The following is a 14725-nucleotide window of genomic DNA, read 5'->3' on the forward strand; positions in this document are numbered from 1 at the left end:
ATCACTTTTCCCCTCTATTTGTAGATAATGTACAATTCTCCTACCATGCTGGGTAGAACATTGCTAGCTTTTGGTTCTAAGAATTATCTCCTCAGGCAAATTAGCAGGAAAGCAAAAGACTTTTTATGCTTAACTGTCTTGAGTTGATAATGGGAATTGGATTTACCCAGTCTTTTTCTTTCCATCATTTTGTGCACAAATGTACATGTACAACTATGCACTGTTACAAGAGTCCCATACCTTTTTAAATGATTCAGGAAGAAGTGTTCCCTTTCTGAGCAAAAATAAAAGATCTCTGGAAAGTCTTACATTGGAATTTGAGGTAGATCAATTGCTATTTAAATAATGAAACTGATTAAATATTACTAACATCAATTTTTAAGTTGCAGTTATTTCCTACTGGATCCCCCTTTTTTCTACATCTGGACAGTGATACAAGTAGAAACCAAAGATCTGCCTTTGTAACCTTCTTCCAAGTTATAATATAGGGTGACTTGGAAGTTAAAGAATATTTTATCGATTTGGTACTCATCTTGGATAAATGTAATATAAGCTTTGTTGAGTGAGGTTGGTTGATTGATAGCTTGGTAAGTTCTATAATCATTATAATGATATGCTTTATTCCTTTGCTGCTAAGTTAGGATTCTGACTTTTTAAAAACTTTATTTTTGGTTCATTTACAGAGAATAATAAAATGTTGGAATTAAAAGAAATTTTAATAGCCATACACATCTACAAAGCTAGCTACTAGCAGAATTAGGACCGGAAAACAATTCTTATATTTTGAACTCAATGCATGTTCCCTTCATTTTACTACAATAATTCCAACTCTGTCTTTCTATCTCTAAATTGCACCTTTTGTACTAATGGTCAAACTTCCTTCTTCTTTCTCCCTGTTTTGTAGAGCTAGTGGTAACCCTCAAAGAGACACAAGTTCATTAGTCATGAACAATAGGTGTGTTTTTTGTTTGGTTTTTTAAATTTTTTTAGAATAGGTGTTTTTTGAAAAGTAACTTATACTGAAGCTTTAGTCCCTTAAAATTCCAGTTAAGCAATAGAATATGTTTTGTGTTATTAAAATAGTTCTGATGGGGGAAAAAAAACCTTCTGTCAATAGAGCTATGACAGAACATTCAGAACCTAGAACCCTCTTACCTTTCCAGTATTCTTACACTTTACTTCTGAGCACATAAAGACCAAGTGAAGCTGTCCTCTGGCTTGTTCATAAACAAGACACTGCATCTTTCCCCTGCGGATATTTTTAGCTGTTCCCCATGCCTGGAAAACTCTTCTTCTTCCTCACTGCCCACTGACCTCCCTGAATCCATTTAAGTCTCAAATAAGTCCCTACCTTGTATTAGAAGCCTTTCTGAACCTCTCTTGATTTTGATGCCTTCTCTATATTATTTATTTGTCCTGTATATAGTTTGCTTTGTATAAATTTGTTTGTATGTTGCCTCTCCTAATTATAAACCCCCGAAGACAGATAACTGTCTTTTGCCACTTTGTGTACTCCCAGCATTTATTACAGAGCTCAGAAGAGTAAGCACTTAATAAATGTGAATTGATTGATTTATTGATTAATTGGTTATTATAGTATTGAAATTGGCTATTATAGTATCTTACATAAAGCATAAATCCCTTGAACTAAAAAAAACAGGTCATATAGACTCATTTTCGAAGACTTCCATCAATAGAGAACTCCCTAACCTCCTATGGAGATCTCCTATGAAGTTCATTTTTATTTTGGACAGCATTAATTCTTAGGAAATTTTTCTTTATGTTGTGGTGAAGTTTTAAACCCTTTAGGTTTAATCCATTAGTTCCACTTCTTTTCTCCAAGACCAGGCAAAATATATCTAATCACTCTTAATCCTTCAGATTTTTCAGGAAGTCCTATATAGTCACTATTAATTCGTTTTATGAGGCTAAACATCTGCAGATCCTTCTAGCAATCTTCTTTTAGCATGGCTTGATACCTATTCCTCATCTTGATTGTTCTCCTGTGGATAATTTCCAGTTTATCAATTCTCTGTCCAAATTTTAGAATTGAAGGTTGATTATGTAAAAGTATATCATTGAAAATAGATTTAAGATAAACCTGCACCAAAGTAGTTGAGAAAGCTATGAAAATACAAGCAATTGTCAAGGGATATAGTTGAAAGAGAAGACCTAAGGGATAAGAGCAAAATATTACAGAATATTCACCTTAAAGTGATGGAAAGAGGAACATAGGATTGTGAAGGAGATAAAAAGGAGCAGTCAGAGAATTGGGAGAACCAAGAGAGTATGGTGTCACAGACACTAAGAAAAAAAGGGAGTATCAAAGAGGAAGACAGAGTCAATTTGATGTGTTTCAATTCATTAATATTTTATTAAGCTCTTATACATCCACAAGATATGTCAGGTACTGAAGGAAAAAAGAACTTGGTTTCATATGAAAAAAGTATGCAGTCTTTCCCCTCAAGGATCTTAAAATTTAATTCCTATATAATGCATAGAAAATTCTTGACAACATATAAAGGGTCAGAGTGATATGAGAGAACAAAGGAATAAGGGATCATCAGAAAAACAGTGAAATAGGTAGAATTAAGAGTGGAGAGCAAGGGGTAAGCCATTCCTAATGAGTGGGATAGCATGTGAGAAGATACTAAGGTAGGAAAGTCTAGAACAAGAATAAATAAAAGATAATAGGTGTATAAAGGGTAAATCACAAAAGTACACAAATGTACAAATTACTTGAAACAAGTAATATTTTTCATATAGCTTTATTTGTGATAGCAAATGCCATATATTTGACTCTTGTCTGACTTATAGCATCATACCTTGATCAAAAGAACTGTATTGAGTTCGTTTTACCAAATTTAGGTAGTTTCATGTTTATTGGATGCTGGATTCTGTGTCATACACACATAACACCGAACTCTTGTGTTTTTAATTTGGTGGATTGCAAAAATGCATATGACACAAAAGAAAGATGTAAAAGTTGTACCTTTTAATATACATACTTCAATAAAGTGGTTTTTGGTGTGGAGACATCTATTTATGTAATTCTGCCACTCAAAAAAAACTGCTGTGCTTCTATATTGCCTCTAGGATAAAATTCAAATGAATTTGCCTTTAAAATCCTTTCACAAATTGACCTGAACCTATCTTTATAGTTTTGATATCCATTATTCTCCTTCCTAAACTTTACAGTTCAGCTAGAGTGCCCTATCTCTTCCTGTTAAACAGTACTCTACCTCTTGTTTCCATACCCTGGCAATGGATGTTCTTCTGTAATGCACTTCATCTTCAAATGTATGTCATAGAATTCTCTACTTTCTCCAAAATACTGCTCAGGTATCACCTTCTATACAAAACCCTTCTTGAATATCCTCAATGACTAGTGTCTTCCTCCCTAACTATTTTGTTTTCAATTACTTTATATTTATTTTCATTTATTAATAATGAGTACATGAATATTTTGTCTTCCATATTAGCACATGAGCTCCTTGAGATCAGAGATCACTTCATTTTTTAAAAATATTTGAATCCTCAGAATCCACCACAATCCATGGCCTATAGTAGTCAATTAAAAATATTTGGCTGATCAAAGTATATTTAAAAAGTTATGCAAAAAAGTGCAAACTATTAACAATATATAAAGTTTCTCAAAATCAGTAAAAAAAGGAATAGATTAGAAAACATAACAAAAGATGGAAATTGTTAATACTGGAGAAAAGAGAATTGGATTCAACAAAATGTAGGTAGAATTGATCTAATAGTTCTGGAAAACAATTAGACATTTCACCAAAAAAGATAAAAAAGGAAAATAACTCTTCATATTCATGAACCCAGCAATTCTTCCTTTAGACTTGCATACCAAGGAGGTCAAAGGAATGAAGAAAGGTCTAATTTAAACTAAAATTTTTGTGAGCAACACTTATTTTTTATAATGGAAAAAAAGTAGAAATAAATTAGACATGCCTTCGGAATTGATAAAAAATTACGAAACATGAATATTATGGAATAATATTGTGCTTTAAGAAATATTGACATAAGAAATAAATTCAGAAAAACATGGCATTTTTATAGATTTTAAGAACTGGAAGGGTCCATAGAAGTTTACCTGGTCCAACACATAAATGAACAAAAAAATCTCTTATTTTTCTAAAGAGATATCAATATGCTTTGTATTTACATTAGATTTATAGGTTATTTCCACTTCCTAAGAAGATACTTGTCACAAAGTAAATGAAACTAATAATAGTGATTTCACCTGAAAATGTATGCAAAGGGTTATATCTATACCACCCCAACACTCAATTTTTTAAAATTGAGAAAATGTGTTTTCTCTGTCTCTCCACCTTTACTACTTTGGGAAAAAAAGGAAAAGAAAAGCTAATTTCTTACATCAAATATGCCTAGACTAATGAAAGAGATTCCCTCAGGGTCTGATAGTGAAAAGCACAGATAATAGATAGTTAAATACTTTATATATATATATATATATATATATGTATGTGTGTGTATGTATATGCATATACACACACACACTAAGTCCATCACTTCTGTAACAAATGACATGATTTTTCATCAGTCCTCTGGAATTATAAATGGTCATTTTATTGATCCTATTTCTTACAGCTTTCAAAATCATTTGTATAGTGTTGTATAAATTGTTCCCCTGGCAAAGAATTTTAGCTTTCTTGAGATGTTCATTCAGTAAATCTATACAAAAATCAATGACACCTCTCCAACTTTGATGTGGTCCATATTGAGGAGTAGAAACTTTCCCCATTTCAAGTAAGTTCACTTCCTTTTTTTGCCTTAGTTTCCATCTGTAAAATGGGGATGATAAAAAGCACCTAAATTCCAGTGTTTAGAGGATCAAATAAAATAATAATAACAATAAAACATTCATCACAGTGCTAACCACATAACTCCTACAAAAATGTTGGCTATTATTGCTTTTATTCTTATTTCTCAAATGGTCAGATGAATCTTGCTAAAGTTTGCAAAGATATTTACGAACATTCAAAAACAGTGTCAACATATTTTAAAAAGTGTTACTCATCTGGATTTTATATAAGTAGTAAAAAGCATATACTTTTAAAATAGTACTTATGAAACTTGGAGATGATTTTGCCTTTGCTTGGATGACTTAGAAAAATTGAAAAAAATATGTTTCCATTGCCTAAAAATTATCTAGAAGTATGAAGAAAAGAAGTTGGATAGGGATTTCTGATTGTACTCATTTCAAATGAACCTAAATAGTTTTCATACCTTCAGAAGGAGGCCACTTGGGCAAGTCATTGAAAAAAAAAGGCACAGCTTAATAAATATGAATATGCTTATGCATATGAATCACAATGTATCCTACAAAACTTTTTCCATCATATTCTGTTATCTACATTTAATTTTTTTAACAGAAAAGGAGTTCACATGGTAAGAGTAGGACATAGTACTATTAATAGTTTAGCATTTAATATTTCCCAATTTTTTGAGAGTTGGATGTTGAAAATCTGCCATGATAATACATTTATAAAAGCTCCTTGAGTACTTTTGAATCTATTTTGCTATTACTTCTTGCGTTTTTAGGTCAAAATACTCAAGCAGATCCTCTCACAATACAAAGGCCGAGGAAGATGTTTTCAAAGTGTATAAGGGGGAGTATATTGCTCTGTATTGTAGGTACTCATTAGTAAAAGATAAGACCTCTCTCTTCAAGTCTGGATCACACATCTCCTATGGACTGTGCATAGCTCTAATATTTAATCCGAAGTAAGGCAAACCCAGGACATTTCAACATCTTACAGGATGTTTTGTTATTTCTACCCCTACAGATGTTGAGTCCAGTGTGTCCTTGGGATTAGTGGGTAATTCATGGATGAGAAAAATCTCAAAAAACTTATTGAAAAAAGTAATGTGATGCAATTACAGTGGAACATAGAAAATATAAGAGAAGATAACCAAGAAACAATCTAAGCTTCAAAGTTAGAAATTCAGAAGGCTAGGTGAGATAACATGATCTAAGCTTTAGAACAAAACCTTCAAAGCTTGGGCAAGAAGAAGGGGTTAGAAAATGCAAAGCACTAAGTCAGAGAGGAAGATAAAGTCTAAAAAAGAATCACTGGATATTGCATTATGCTTTCCTTTCCCTTGATCAGCTGAAGGCAGCACAAAGATGGGCTTTAATATCATTGCTCTTCCTCAAGTACTTCCCCATATCTCCAAGTTACCACTTAGTAGGATAGTATTGGGACATTTCCACCAACTCAAGGGTGAGAAAGCTGTACGTTAATTTACTTATTCTTTCTTCATTTCTGTGGTTTCCATTGTACCAGCTTATAAAAACAACCAAATTGCTACCCTTAAATCTATTAGGACTTGAACTCTAGACATTTCTGAACCAGAAGAATAAGGAAGGATTCAGTGGCTAAAGTTTGATTCAGAAAAAGTGATTGAGAGCAAGTTAAATAATCTAGTTTATAAGCCATGGGTCCACTATTTGTTTTATTTAGTAGGGGCATATTTATGGTTCATCACTTGGAAGAAATATTGGTATGCAGTAAATGAATAAATATTAATAAAAGTAATTACTAAATACCAGACACTAAGTTAGAGGTTAAAAGACACAAAAGTATGGAGGAAGACCATGAAAGAAAGGGGTAAAGACTATGCAAAGCCATGGAGAGAGGAAATAAGATCACATGAACAAGTAGTTTGTCTAAACACAATGTTTAAAAAATAGCATTTAATCAACTGTAAAAGCAAAGCTAGAGGGGGCAGCTTGGGAGGCTCAGTAGATTGAGGGCCAGGCCTAGGGATGGAAGGTCCTAGGTTCAAATGTGGCCTCAGACACTTCCCAGCTGTGTGATCCTGGGCAAGTCTCTTAACCCCCTTTGACTAGCCCTTACCACTCTTCTGCCTTGGTGCCAATACACAGTATTGACTCCACGATGGAAGGTAAGGATTAAAAAAATCAAAGCTAGAAACAAATTGTTAAAGGTTTTTCATACAACCTAGAAGAGTTTATATTTCATCCTGGAAGCAATGGGGATCCACTGAAACTTCTTGAACCATACAGTATAGTAAGGTGTGTGCTTTCAGATTATGAATTTAATACCTGTGAAGAGATTTGTTTTTAGAGAAAGAGACTGCATGTAGAGAGACTAATTAAGAATTTAAAGCTATGACATTACATTTTTGTAATAAATTTTGTTTCTCTTGCCTTCTCATTGAGTAAGGGAAATGATGAAGGATAGAGAGAATACAGAATAGAAAATAAAATAAAATTGAATTAAACAAAAAATAAGTTATTGCTTTAGTCCAAATTAGAAATGATGGGGTAGTGAACTAGAATTAAGGTGAATTGAGCAGAAATAAGAGCGGATGAGGATGTAAAATCATTAAGATTAGGCAACTTGTATATGGGGAGGGTAAGGGACAATGAATGAGCAGAACTAAGATAACTATATACAACAGAAATATTTGTTGAAGAATAATTTATGTATTTCTACATATAGAGAAATAATTAATAAAATAAAACAAGGCAGGGGAGAGAGAGAGAGAGAGAGAGAGAGAGAGAGAGAGAGAGAGAGAGAGAGAGAGAGAGAGAGAGAGAGAGAGAAATGTAAGGGAAGGGGAAGGAGATATATAGGGATTTTAATGTAAAAAATAAACAAATGAAAGTTTCTAAAGAGTCAATCATGACTCCAAAGTTGTGGACTTGGGTAACCAAAAGAATGGTAATGCATCCCACCAAATAGGTTGTTGGCAAGAGAGGTGAATTAAAGAAAAATAAAATGTAATTTTTAAATTGCATTTCAAATAAGATGGGACACATTCATGACATTTATCAAGCAATTATAGTTAAAAACTTAAAATTCAGGCAAAAAATGAGAACTGGATGTGGTTTTGGGGGTCCTCTTAATAGAGATGACAGTGAAATTCACAGAGCCTGATGAGATGAACATGAAAGCAAATGTTGAAAAAGAAGAGCCTGGTCAGAGAACTGCTAGATGCTCCCTATGCACAAAGAAGGCTAAGAAGAATGGTTCAGAGAGTGAGGAAAAGAATAAGGATAGAAAAGAGTCTATAAGAGAGGAAAGTTTCTAGATGGTGAGGGTGGTGGATAATCAAATACTACAAAATGATCAAGAAGTATAATGTCTGCGGGGAAAGGCCATTGGATTTAATAGTATCATTGGTGGCCTTGGAGAGGTCAGTCTCAGTTGAGTGGCTTCATGGAAGTCAGATTGCAAGGGGAGTAATAACTGAATGGGAGATGAGGAAATAGAAGCAAATAGTATAGTTAGATTTTCAGGTGATAAGCCACACCTGATCATTGGAGTTGTGGGAAAGTTGTCACTTGGCTGGTCAGTATATATTGGGATGCTGGTATGGAAATGTTGCATATTTTCCTGGGTATCCTCTCACTCCCATGGATGGTTCTCAGTAACTAAAACTGCATGTGAGGCATCAACGCTCCTGGGAATGAAAACCAATTTGGATAAAAGGGCAAGTTTGAGGTTGACACATAAAATTTTACATAGAATTCCATTGTGGAAGGGAGTATAAACAAGATTTTAAATGGGACCTGTGATACTTTTCAAGAATCTGGTAAATGTCTTCTGCCTTTCCATTAAACCGTGGTTGATGAACCATGCAAAGTGGAATTTTTGCTTTTTAATAAAGGTTTTAATAGTATAGCCCATAAACGTGAGACAAACTTAAGACTTCAAATGGAGAAGAGTTTGGAAGAGAAACTATTGAACTTGAAAATCTCCTTTCAAAAAAAGAAATCATCTCTACTTTCAGTGGAAAGTCCTGCACAGGAGGAAAATAAACTTTCTTGCTTAAGGCAACTAATAGGACAGCATCATATAACCCTGGAATAGGAGGAAGTCTATAAGAGTCAGTATTACTATATCCAACAAACTTATTAACTTCTCTGTGGTATCCTTTGCCTGGTCACGTATTTTGCAATTAGTCATAAAGGCAAATATCCAATTTTATATATGGCTACCAATATTCCTGGAGATGACAGAATTAATATTATAAGTAATCAGTCATCTGTAAAACCATTTGTGTCTAACAAAGTACTTTTCTCTCAACAATCTTGTGAAATATATTATTAAAATTTTATTACCTAAATTTTAAGGGAACTTGAGGTTCAGAGAAATGAAGTTATTTGCCTAAGATCATATAGCTTAATAAGTAGCAGGACCTAGATTTGAAACTAGGTCTTCTGACTCTAGATTCAGTGTTCTTTCCTCTGTTGTAGTATAAGTAGCAGCCTAGCTTGTATGACAGAGTCTATGCATAGATTCTCTTGGAGACTTCTTCAGACATGAACAGGTAGACACCTCTCCAAGATGCTGCCTACTTCAGCTGTACAAACTGAGGCAGTGTGGACCTTGTTTGTTGGTGTCTGGTTGTTGGCATCCAATCCCTGTAGTGCAGACTTAGTAGGCTTAATTCAGGTGAAATGCCTATAAATTGCCAGGTATGACAAGTGACAACTTTCCCCCAACTCCAATGAATTAGGTGTGGCTTATCACCTGAAAATGTCTACTGATTGTAGTGTCTTAGCATTTGGAATCATAAGATTTGGACCTGAAACAGATTATAGAAATGACCTTGTATTGCCCCCTCATCATGCACATATTTAAACTGGAATCCCCAAAAGGAAATGGAGTGAAAATAAAGCTAATTGTTGTATAACTGTATGAATAAATGATCTACAAAGGAAAAATAAAAGAAAAGAACCCTTCATTCTTTCCTTGAAGAGGTGGAGGACTTTGGGTGCAGGATGTTGTATGTGTTACTTGGCAGTTTCTGTGTCAGTTGGTTTTGCCTAAATCTTTGTTACAGAAATTGTCATCATTTGAGTTAGGATGATGTATGTCCAGAAATGACCAAGATGCAGAAATAAGAGGAATTAATGGGACTTTTTTTAAAAGAGAAGAATAGCTTGACCAGGTTCATATAGGTATTCCGCAACAGAGATGAAATTCATCCTATTGCATGAAGGGTAGTGATACCATAGGAATAGTTATAGATTTGTAGACAGAGGACCAAGGTTCAAATCTATACTCTTCTATGAAGTACTTTTGTAACACCATTCATACCTGTAAAAACAATAGTTTACAAAGATTGTTGAAAAAGTTCTCATGCCATGGACCTTTCTGACAGTCTGATAAAACTTATGGACCCGTTCTCAGAATAATGTTTTGAATACATCAAATAAAATATATTACAACAAAAATCAATTATATTTAAACAATTAAATTTCCAACCACACAGTCTGCTTCCCTGGAATTTACCCATAGTGACCTTGGTAATCTGTGGAACCAAGGCTAAAAATCTCAGTTTTAATGAAAGAATTATATTAGCTGACTTTATAAAATCTTTTAACAGGCAGGTAAGTGGTGTAGTAGACAAATCTCTGGACCAGAAGTCAGGAAGATTCATTTTACACAATTCAAATCCAGGCTCACTTACTAGCTATGTGACCCTGGGAAAGTCACTTAATTGTTGGCCTGAATCTCCTCATTTGTAAAATGAGCTGGAGAAAGAAATAGCAAGCTACTCCAGTATCTTTGCCAAGAAAACCCCAAATGGTGTCACATAGATTGGATATAACTGAACACCAAAATCTGTTAATTAAGGACTAAATCCAGTGTTCTTTTCATTAATCCACAATGAGGAGATAGTAAAGTTAACTCTGCTGACATCAAAACCAAAAATATTACCTAGAAGATTGTGAACAAATACAGTTAATTAGAGGGATACTGAATTCTCTTTGATGATTTCTTCAAACTTCACAAGTGGAGTTGACCCCAAAGTTTCTTCTTCTCTCATATAATGTGATTCCTCTTGTCTTCCCATACCAAACACACTGGACTCACCTTTGCTGTTGGACTAAACTCTAATTGGTAGGAGAAAAGACTAATAAAGAGAGGATGCTTGACTCCTTCCTTTAGGACAAGGGGAATAACTATTAATGCCCTTTGATATGTGAAAGAGAAAGCTGTTTTTTTTTTTGTAGCAGGTTTTTTATAGCAGGTGCATGATTTCACTGGATCATATTTTCCTCTCCTTAGGAATATATATCCCTGGGCAAAATCTGCACTGGATCATTATTTGGGAGACCATAGCAAAGTTTTTGTTTTTTAAAACTTCTGTCTTAGAATCCATAGTCACATCAGTTCCAAGGCAGAAGAGCAGAAGGGCTAGGCAGTTGAGTTTAAGTGACTTGCCCACAGTGTCTGAATCCAGATTTGAAACCAGCTCTTCCTGACTCCAGGCCTGGTACTCTGTCCATTGTGCCACCTAGCTCCTCCCATAGCAAGGTTCTTTGGTACTGGGTGCATAGATGTCCACTATAATCTTCTGGAAAATGTGAGAGAGTTATTACATCATAGATTCAAGTAGATCAAGATTGGGAACAAGGTCAATTTTCATAGAAGTATATGGAATGTTCTCACTTTTTCCAATGTCCAACAAAATTATTTTAGCTATTTCAGGGGGTTGGTGAAAGGTGATGTTAGAGAAACTTGGTGATAAAATAGTAGTAGTATCCTGCAAAACCAGGAAATCATTTTAGTCTTTCGAAGATATCAGCATCCTCCATTATCTTATAGTTTCACCTCACAACACCATTTGTATTTTCACAAATGGATTATAATATATCACAGATGTTTCATCACCTTCCTCTCAAAACTTATATCTTTACCTTGGCAAATAGTTAGGCCTGATCAGTAAATAGGAATATCATCAAGATAAACCATGATCCTATGATACAACGATTCTTGGAAGAGGAAATCTGAGAACAATAAAAGACTTCACAAGATCTATACACAATTATATATTCACTCTGGCCAAATTGGCTCTGGAAGACTCTTTTCTATCCTTTACCTTTTCTTATGCAAATCAGCTTCATAATTCCCTGTTTTCCAGTTCAAGATTGAGGAGGACTTTTTTTTCTGAAAGAGAGGATAAAGCAATAGTGAATAGACCTAACAGATTTACAGCTCTCTGCTCATTCCACAAAATTGCAGTGGGTCCTGAGCAATATTAGCTTGGTAAGATTCTCCAGATGTACAGCATAGACCGATACAAGATATTGTGTGAGGTCAAGAAAAATAGAGGGAGAAGGATGTGACTTCAACTAATGAATAATAAGTTGTTTTAGTGGAAGGAATCATACAATCTACTACCTTGCATCTTATGTTAGTGAAAGTCTGGCCTCCTTTCCACCCACCTCCACTAGTCCTCATTATTCCCCACATAAATACACAGTAAATATAGTAATGGGTAAAGACAAAGGTCACTCATGGAAAAGGCTACTCTCTAGTCATTGTCAAGTGTCAAGAATCAGACCTCAGTTATTGAATGGATTTAAATACACAGAAGAAAGAGATTCCTACAAATACCTGATTGTTCTTTGCTGCTAATGTAAATTATATTTTGTGGGAGAGAGGGCTACTGTTGAGATTGTTTTTCCCTCCTTTCTTCAGACAAGAGAATCCCTAAGGCTCTTCTATGCATGAAGGAGAAAGCAATCTGGTAGGTTTTTTGGATAGGTCATATTCTCCCCTCCTTTAGAATATTTGATTCACAAACTATAAGAAAAACAAGATTGAGTAGCAACCTTGTTTTCAGAGTTTATAGAAGTTGAATAGTGAGAATCATTCCAAAAGCACTTTCAGTCAAGTTGGTGCTCCTTAGCTCAATCATGCATTATTCAGAATAGCTGTGGTAGAAATGACCAATTCAGTATGAATATATTGAATGCTTTAGATTATGCCGAATAGCCTTTGTGAGTCAAATGAATAACCATAATTTTTGACAAACTTTAAAAATGTGAAATCTTTTTTAGTAATCTTCACTTGAACTTTTTATTGTATCAACCTTTATGGCAACGTTAGATTTTGATTGACTGATTTATAGCAAAAATCCACTAAAGAATGAGCCACAATTCTTTATCCATCTATGAACTGAGTGATTGATTAAAATCAATTTTTAAGTTTGATCAGTCAACTAACCAACATGCATTATTAAGCATCTACTATTTTCCAGGCACTGTACTAAGTTCTAATTATACAAAACCCCAAAAGAAGCAGCCCTTATTCACAGGGAACTTATATTTCTATAGGGGGATAAGTACATTTAAAAGTTTATGAAAATAAATCCAAGGTATTTTGTGGAGAATGATATCCTTGCATTGATGGAAAAGACAAAGTCTTGTGAGAAAGATAGTGTTTGATCCGAACTTTGAAGGAAATTCACGATACTATGATATAAAATTAAGGAAGCCATACATTTCAGACTTGGAGTAGAGGCTATAAAAAGGCACAGATAAGATAAGCAAAGTTAATGTGTTAAGAACAGCAAGGAGGATAGTTTAGCTCAATCCAAGAGCAAGTGAAGTAATGAAAAATAAAGCCCAAAAGGTAGATTGATAAAACATTAAACAGCAAGTCTGTAACTAAGAAAGTTTCCTTATCAATATTTATGAAAGAAAGGGAGAAGTTGAAATTCTGGTCCATTAACCCTTCCTTGGCTTAATGTGTAAAATGAAATGTAAATATTCTTAACTCATCATTTCAGGGATGAAGCTATAGCTATGATATCAGAAGAAAAGGCTAGAGTGGGAGGATATTTTAGTTTTGGATTGTGAAATAAGTACATTTATTTTCCTGGGAGTAAGGGAATTAATACGAAATGTCAAAAATGACTTTTAATTTCTTTCATGCTTCATGTGATTTCATTGATATTAAAACCCCATCCAAGAGTAGAATTAGCTATATATTCATGATTTCTCATACAGAATGACTTTCTGGATTTCATTATATCATGACTACTAATGAAGCATACCAACTCTTGATGTGTTTTCTTTTACTCTTGCTACTATCCAACAGTCAGCTTTTTTTCTGATCAAACTTCTTATTTCGTGATGGCTTTTAAATCCACCATTGCCCTTTGGGTGACACATTTTTTTCTGAGTGTAGCATATTATTAGTGTTCCATACTCCAAATTCCATAAGAATATTGGTATTAAAAACGTGGGCTTTTCTTACAGGGAGAAGCTTCCAGTCATTAAAAGTCCCAGATGATGTCCCAGAAAAAAATCCAACCAGTTTTATTCCTCCAAATCAAATCTGTAAAAATCATTATCCATATATAGCATGTCAACATGGACTAACAGTCTGTCTATCAGAATATGTATCATGGTTTGGACAATAGAAACTCCATCCATTTTTTTTAGTTAATAAGCATTTATTTTTTAAATAATATTTTATTTGATCATTTCCAAGCATTATTCATTAAAGACAAAGATCATTTTCTTTTCCTCCCCCCACCCCCATAGCCGATGCGTGATTTCACTGGGTATCACATGTGTTCTTGATTCGAACTGATTGCCATGTTGTTAGTATTTGCATTAGAGTGTTCATTTAGAGTCTCTCCTCTGTCATGTCCCCTCAGCCGCTGTAGTCAGGTAGTTGTTTTTCCTCCGTGTTTCTACTCCCACAGTTTGTCCTCTGCTTATGCATAGTGTTTTTTCTCCTAGATCCCTGCAAATTGTTCAGGGACATTACATCGCCACTAATGGAGAAGTCCATTACATTCGATTATACCACAGTGTATTAGTCTCTGTGTACAATGTTCTCCTGGTTCTGCTCCTTTCGCTCTGCATCATTTCCTGGAGTGATGCATTTGGTTTCCATTTGGT

The 14725-nt window shown here is 34.2% G+C and overlaps 1 protein-coding gene across 2 annotated transcripts in view; it reads left to right on the forward strand.

Moving 5' to 3' along the window:
* Nucleotides 1-14725, forward strand: part of B3GALT1 (beta-1,3-galactosyltransferase 1) — a 783716-nt gene that overhangs the window by 182259 nt on the left and 586732 nt on the right. The gene's annotated exons all lie outside the window — the stretch shown is intronic.

Source organism: Monodelphis domestica, chromosome 4 (genome assembly GCF_027887165.1).
Source record: "Monodelphis domestica isolate mMonDom1 chromosome 4, mMonDom1.pri, whole genome shotgun sequence".
Classification (NCBI taxonomy): Eukaryota; Metazoa; Chordata; class Mammalia; order Didelphimorphia; family Didelphidae; genus Monodelphis; species Monodelphis domestica.